The sequence below is a fragment of the Oreochromis niloticus genome, unplaced genomic scaffold, assembly GCF_001858045.2.
Source record: "Oreochromis niloticus isolate F11D_XX unplaced genomic scaffold, O_niloticus_UMD_NMBU tig00000238_pilon, whole genome shotgun sequence".
NCBI classification, from domain to species: domain Eukaryota; kingdom Metazoa; phylum Chordata; class Actinopteri; order Cichliformes; family Cichlidae; genus Oreochromis; species Oreochromis niloticus.
In genome coordinates this window covers 454,839-462,985 of record NW_020327098.1, presented here as the reverse complement: position 1 = coordinate 462,985, position 8,147 = coordinate 454,839, and the positions used below count along the sequence as shown (strand labels likewise).

General features: G+C 39.3%; 1 long non-coding RNA gene across 1 annotated transcript; it reads right to left on the bottom strand.

Moving 5' to 3' along the window:
* Positions 1-324: 324 nt before the first annotated feature.
* Positions 325-6,379, bottom strand: LOC102082748 (uncharacterized). The gene is made up of 3 exons (XR_267925.4): positions 6,322-6,379; positions 6,136-6,237; positions 325-565 (listed from the first exon to the last, which is right to left on the bottom strand). It is a non-coding gene; the product is annotated as an uncharacterized LOC102082748 (long non-coding RNA).
* Between the last annotated feature and the right edge of the window lie 1,768 nt (positions 6,380-8,147).

The window sequence follows — 8,147 nt, the reverse complement described above, 5'->3', positions numbered from 1 at the left end:
ATTTCTTCAAGACATCAAACAGATACACTTCTCCTTGAATTCTTTGAAGAAATATTCACTCTCCCACCGTGTCTGAAATTTTCTGCACTCACTTTCTATCTTTCGCTTCTTTGGTTTTGCCATGTTTGGTAACTTGGGGATAAATTTCTTCTGTGATTGTCCTTTTTGGTGGAGCAACTGCCTAGATCAACAGCAGCTCCCCCTGGTGTTAAAACTAAGAAGTGCAATACACTCAAGCAAAAGTTGAACTGCGGGCCATTTTCTATTCTATTTATAAAATTACTTGAGGGCCAATTAAAACAGGCCAATTGCGGCCCGCGGGCCGGACTTTGGACACGCCTGCCTTAAACAGTTTATTTTGCGACACCACAAAACAAACGATAGCGTAATATGAAACGATAGATGTTTTTATATTGTCATCCAATATATATCGTTATAACGAATAGCTCAATTAATATTAAAAGTAGTTGTTGTACATGTACAGACCATAAATATGGAGTCCAGCTGTGTTTGATGCTGCTGGGCAGACTGACCACTGGGAACCTCTGAGCTCTGCTGGTCCACTCTGTGGAGGAATCAGGAAGGATTGGTTGTCATTGTACCAAACTAACACACACGCGCACACACACAAACACACACATACATATATATAAATGAGGCCACTTTGATTATTGAAATGTGAATTTAGCCTCTAAAAGCTGTGTTCAGTCACTTTTGCTGCTTCACTTGTTGCATCTGTATTTGTAGTTTCTCTGTCAGAGATCAAAATGATCAATATTACAAATGATACTCCAGAGTCCTTCCACTGTTATCCTGATCACTGACACTTCTTTGTTGTGTTTTAGACTCTGGAAAAACACAAAGATCATAATTCCCTGAATGACTTCTAATTTTTTTCTAACTGAACTTTGATTCTAAAGTAACTTGTGTGTACTTGTGTGTACTCGCATTATTATAGACTTGTGAAATGCCATCGGTCGCACACCAAATACTGTTCCAATTCAAAGTACGCTCCAAATGCCTGGATGTGTTCTGGCTCCTCCCCTTCTATCGAGCATGCATCGGTGGTGACTTGGTGTGGACTTAGTACAGCCAAATATCCCAGAATGCATTTCTTCCAAAACTCAAATGTGGCAAACAGGAGAAGCACGGCTAAAAAGTTTGAAATATTACTCTTTCTGTGACACAATATGTGTAAACTTCAAATATCTGCTCAATTTATCAGGACATCACATATTTCCAAACTGCTCCAATGTTATCAGAGACATCTCTTCACCTTGAACAATAATAACTGAGTGAAAACACTCTGATAGAAATCTGAGCTCATCTTTGATCAGCATGTGAATGTTAAGCAGCAAACAGAAGTCTGGTTCAGTCTCATTTGTACAAGTTACAAAGGTTTCTAGAGTCCCATCAATGGTCCTGATCAGCTGATCCACACCCTCATTTCCTCCTGATCACATGATTGCAGCTCAGTGTATTCAGGCCTAAATGATGCAGCAGTGTCTCATCTACAGTCAGTATAACATACAGCAGCAAAAGTCCTACACACACTGAGGACAGTGAACGCATCACTACACCAGCTTCACGTTCACTGCAGAATCCAGTTTAATCAAATCTCTACATGTTACAGCTGCACTTTATATCTCACAGCATCTTCTAGCTGAGACCCTCAGACCAGAGAATAAATGACTGTTACAGGGTCAAAGGTCAGGATTCAAACACAGGACTGTGTTTCACTGTTTCAGCATCAACACTGTAGAACAAACTCACTCACTCTCACTGTGAGATCACCAGAGTCAGTAAGGTGTAGTAAACTCCTCTGAATGAATCCTGCACTCCTGATCTGTCACATTGATCCAGCTGTCTGCAGATTAGACACATCACTGTGGTCGACCTGCTGCCAACAGCAGCTGGATCACTGCTTCATGTTTGAAAGGTATGGAATGCCAGGACTGCCATAATGAATTAATTAAATACACCATTAAATAATTAATTAAATCTGGGAATAATTAATTAAAATCAGAAATAATTAATTAAATAAATATTTATGACACATTTAATTAATTAATTAATGACACATTTAATTAATTATTGACATATTTAATTAATTAATAACACATTTAAATAATTATTGACAGTTTTAATTAATTATTTAATGATTTATTTATTTAATTCATTTTGGCACTTTTCTCCCCTTCATCTCTCACCTTGAAATCATTTTATTTGTCAACCTCACCCATCACACTAAGTGGGCGCGGTTAACGCTGTCCATGCAGCTTCTCTAACATTTGATTGGTTGCCGTGCAAAGTAAGTCAAGACAGGTCGATCCTAGATAATCGATTGCTTGTGTGGACTTGGGGCAGCCAGGTATCCCAGAATGCATTTCAAATCACAGGCAGCAATGGTGGTGGTGTAAAGTTTGAAAATACCCCGTTTTTCTGTCACCAACTACACTTTTAACAGTGTTTTAGCCGCGAATGTTGTGGCGTAATCTTCACATGTCTCGTCAGGTTGCCAACATAGAACATGTTTGCAAAAGTGTTCAGATGTTTTCAGAGATTTCACTAGCTCTGCTAACAGTCAGCATGCAGAGTGCACCGAGCTCACAGCCCCGGTGTTCCATCTTAACTGGGTTTTTGTTTGTTAGTTTTTAGGGAAGGGATGAGTCGGTGGGGGGGTTGTTTACATATTCCACTCTCCGTGTTCCACATGTTGCATTCGCAGATTCTCGTTTTCACTGAATGATCGTCTCTTTCCGCCTGGTCTTGTGTCTCTGTGCTTCTGTAACATAAAGAACGAGCTGACATTTTTCCAATGACACCAGCGATCAGCTCAACAGGTCCTCAGTTTACCTGCATGCATCCTCCTCCTCACCTGTCAGCTGTTTAACACCTGCTGCTAATTCAAGAAACACGCCCACGTTACCTGGTGATAGTCACAGTTTGACTGGGCAGCCAGCCACTGGACTTCATTCACTCAGGTTCTGTCTGTCGGGTCACGTTTACTTTGCTGTTTTATTTACAACTGAGCAAATCGGTTTGGCTGAGGTTAAAGTTACTGTGGCGGGGCGTGGCCTGCGGCGCCGTGCAGAGGAGGCGGACGCACCTGCACGGCATCCCCGATCATGCCCCGCCAAATTAAATATTGTACTGGGTCCTATGTTTGGCGTTGTTGTTGTGGTGATGTTGAGCGGGCAGCGGGAGAGCTGCAGCTCTATGTGTATTGTGAGCATCAACCGTCAAGTACTAATAAAGAATGGTTAAAATGCCACTGGGTCTGCCGTGGTCGTTTACAGTTACGTTTCATAACTGCATAGTTTTACAGACGTTTAATGGTTCACTGGCACATGTGTTAGACTGAACCATTGGCTTTTCTTTATCTAGTGTGTTTTGGATTTAACAGTGAATTTTGAGATTAAACTGACTTTTAAAATGTTTTATACAAAGAGGAAAGAGAAGGCGCATTTCCACCGAGAGGAGCAGAGTTTGCAACAGCGTGTTCATCATGAAGGTTCATCAACCTGGACAGAAATATTATATCATCTGTTTTTTAATAGTTATTCAACTGTATTCTAACCACCAGCTGTCTGTTAGAATTTTTAGAGTTTACTTAACTGAAAATAAATGAGGTTAACATATAATTTGTTATTTATTGTTATTTTTGTTTCGGTCATGTTATGTTTAACTGTCAAAGGCTTGTTAGAAACTATGAAACACATCGTGCAAACTTCTGGATGTTAGAAGAAAACTAATACTGCTCATGAATGAGACTAAAGGCAGGAAGGTGTCCTTTAAAACTAAACATGTTAGTAGGACCTCCCTATTTGTATCATAGTTTATGATATAGCACGTGTATTTCAGTAATAGCCTACTGATTTCAGTGTAGTGGTGAACAGTCACACAGCTCCGTGGGCGTTATCTGTGATACTCCTTAACTATAATTTATCCAAGTTAACGTCAGTTAACCATTCAGACAGTTCTTTCGTAATGAAAAACATAAACACCCATGCTGCGTAATGTTTACATTATAGCTGCTTATGCAGTAACCATGGTAACCACGGACTCTGAGCGGCTGGATTGACGGAGGTCAGACAACAATTTTACATGTATGATCTTAAAACAGGACACAGCCACTAAACGTCCTGGCCTCATATCAAATGTGAACGCAGACTGAGTCTATGTTTGACGTTTGCTTTATATCTAATCTTCCTCTCAAACATTTAAACAGCAGCGAGTCTGCAGCTGAGGGAACACAAACTCAAATTGTCAGAACAGGTTTGATCGTTTCATGTATTAATTTGGTGATTTATTAAATGTATAACTGTTATTTTAATCTGCTGCTGAGTCTGTTACGCTGATGAAAATGCAGATAACACAGATCATGAACACCTGTTCAACCAATCACTTTTATTCCACTTTGATCTGCGACAAACTGACGGTTCATCTCTGTTACAGTGTTGCGTTAGACTGCTATATTTTTGTGTTCTTTATGCTGTAGATTTCCACGTCTCTGGAATAGTTGGCAGTAATAAGGATGCTTTTCTGTAAAATCATATTGATATGACCCGTGACATATTCGTAGATGACCGTTAGATTAGTCAGCCGGGAAACTCTGGGTTAACTCAGAGAGCTGAAGATATCGTGGATATGCTGATCTTGCTCCGTGGTGTACAGGGCCGTTTACCCTCATGATTAATATTCACAATAAAAACATCAGCCCAACATCATGAAGTCTGTATGTGTTTCATAGTGTCGAACCACCTTTGTACAGTTAAATCTAGCAGTTACTACATGACGGAAACACCAACGTTTTCTCTTTTATACGTTTATACACAGGTCACGCTGATTATTGAACAAAAACCCAAAGATCAGCTGTTAATCGAATTTATTTGCTCTCTCTCCTCCTTGAACATGTTTTTAATGATAGTTATAATTCAGAATTGGCAACTGAAACACGTAGGACACATAAGAACATCAGGAATAAAAAAACCGATAAATATAACCTCAGTAAATGAAGTCAGTGTCAGCTGTGATTACTGTGTAATCATCGAAGCACTTTTGCAAAGAGGTTCTATCTTGACAAACCCACCAGACATCTGAAGATTAAACCGCTACATTCTCGGCTAAAAAAATATTAAAACGGTATTTGGTGACACACAAACAGGGTTTTTCCAAATTTCAGTTCTGTTAGTTTCAACATGCCGGTTGTTGGTGTGCAGAAACGCCTTCTAAAAAATTTATTTAATTAATTATTTCCCATTTTAATTAATTATTTCCAATTTTAATTAATTATTTAATGATGTATTTAATTAATTCATTATGGCAGTCCTGGCGTTCCATAGAAAGGAGCTTTCTTCATCAGTCACTTCATTATAGGAACAAGAAGCTCATCAGATCCTGTCTGTGTGACACTGAAGGTGAGATTAACAATGAAAGATGCAGTCGCAGTGTGAGCCACTAACAGTGTGTTATCATTTATATAGAAACTCACAGGAAAAGAGGAAACACACTCGTATAAATGTGTGAATGAGGCGAGTGTCAAAGTGCTCAGAGGAGAAAAGCTCTATATAAGAACCATTATTCCCAGTATTATTCCAAACTGTTCCAGCCTATAAAGCTGAACACTGTGTGAACAGCTGACCTGTGTGATGTGACCAAGAACACAAACATGATCTACTGTCAGATCAGGACACGTCACAGTTACTATGTTACTGTTTAACAGCACACTGCAACATTCACACGTTCATCTAACAAACTAAACTGGTTTATTAACAGCTGCATTTTCACACACGTTTCACTTTTATTCACTACAGATCAGCAGACAGAAAGAAGTTGATGAGGAAACAACAGTTCAGTTCATTTCTGTCCTGGTTGATGAACATGGCAGCACTGCTGAGGAGCAGGAAGTGGGGATCAGACTGAGTGAAGAGTTTTAGGACAGAGAGTTTGAGAACATCTCCCCTTCCTAAAAATAATCTCTGAGTATCTGCTGTGTTTGTGGAAACACTCCAACACACAGCGCTGCACATATGAACATAGAAATGTGTGTGAAACAGAGCTGAGCTGACATTAAACATGATGGAGGATTTATTCACAAACACTGAGTCACAACAACATTTACACACACATTACCTCTCTGCAGGATGACACACGCCTGATTTAAAGTCAATATCAGCATCTTTAGACCAGTCACTCTGTAAGGACACAGAGCTGGGTGGAGGTCCAGGTGGGTTCCTGTGAATAATGATGGAGCAGTGATGTGAGTGCTGAGTTGTGACATGGAGAAGAGTCATGGACAGTCAGAGATGGTCATCTCACCTCTGAGCTTTGGTCTGGCTCTCATGTTCCCCACACAGAGTGCTTTTAGAGGGAGGGACTCCCTCCTCTCTGTCCTCACACTGATCCATGCTGCTCAATTCAGCTCACACACACTTTCTACCTTCACCTGCAGAGGAAACACAAATCATTCATGTGCACATTTCAGTTCTGAAAAAAATCAAACGTACAGCTCTGCTATCACTTTCAACATAAATGAAGACAGGAAACTAAACAGCAGTGACGTTTGTAGGGTTACTGAAGTTGGGCTAGGTGGTATATAATGATAATGATGTGCTATGTGATCGCTAGTGACACAGCTATGTTAGCATAACATAAACACAGTGAAGCTGGAGGATGAATGCTAACACTTTTCCACTCAATAAAAGTTAACGTGAAGGTTCCTGATGGTTAGAGACAAATGCAATCGCATGGCAGGATGCTGTAAACGGACCAAACTTCAGTCAGGAGAACAACTGAGATAATCCATCCACAATACGAGGTTAGTCATTAATATACTGCAACAACATGGGAATAGAGCAGCTGTGATAGAATACAGCATTAATGAATCAATGGTACGGAAGTGGAGGAAGCAAGAAGTATGAGTTGAATAAAGTTTGATTTATCTGACTGCTTTGTTTCGCTTAATGTGCCTTATAATCCCGTGCACCTTATGGTCCAAAAAATACACATTTGACTTTTTTATTTGGCACACTGCAGTTTAATGTTCTATACATGGTTATGCTCAGGATATGTCAGCCCATTTCTACTGGAAATGTTTTTTGGTTAAACTTTCAGCAAGGAATTTGCATTTGCACTGTTAAATGTTTATATAGCTTTAATGCACATAAAAAACAGCTGCTTGTTCAAGTAAAATAAATGGACGGGGTTTTTTGTGCTAGTAAAGTTGTGGAGTTGTACTTTGTCTCGCAGAAATTATATCGTCAGTTATATCGTTATCGCAAATTTTCAAATATATATCGTGATATACATCTTTGGCCATATCGCCCTGCCCTAGTAGTGATGGTAAATTTGATTCTTTTTACTGAATCGAGTTTTAATGAGTCACTCACCAAAGTGAATCGGGTTTTTTGAGTCATTTGAGTCACTGAGTCAGTTGACCAGAGAGTGCAAAAAAAATTTACATTTTCACTCAAACTTAATTTGTTTCTCTTTTCATGTAAATCCTACTGCTAAGATGAGTGATTCTAAAAGAAATTTTATAAAGCAAAAAAGAGCAAAAACTTATTTTATTTATTTTATTTTATTAGTATTTTCCTTAAATGTGTCAAATATATATTTTCTCATCTAAACGTCCACTGAGCTGTGAGCCAGGGGGCGGTAATCTCCATTAACATTGGTTGCCCCTATGATTCAGCGCAGGAAAGGAGGGGGTGAGTAGCTCAAATGTGCTGTTAGCATGTTAGCAGAGCGACGCTACTGTGAAGTGAGGAGCTACTGTCTTGATGTGAGCTTCTACTCAGGGTTTTTTCTTCCAGTTCAGAGCAGAAATGTTTTTGTTAAGATACTGGATGTTGTGTTTTTCTCCACAACTTTAATTATAAGCTAGATATATTTCTACTAATGAAATTAGCTTGCTAACAGCAACAGGGATGAGTCAGTGAGTCAGTTGGGCTTGTGAATCATGATTCACGAGTCAGTAAAGTGATTCTCGAGTATTGAACGATTCGTTCGTGATTCGCGCATCACTAATATTATGCTTAGGTAACTAGCGAAACTAGCGAGCTAACTTCCGCTAACTTCCTGCTAGCTTCTAACTCCGTTAAGTGTAATAAATTCTGTTTTCATGGATGCCTGGATGTTAAACT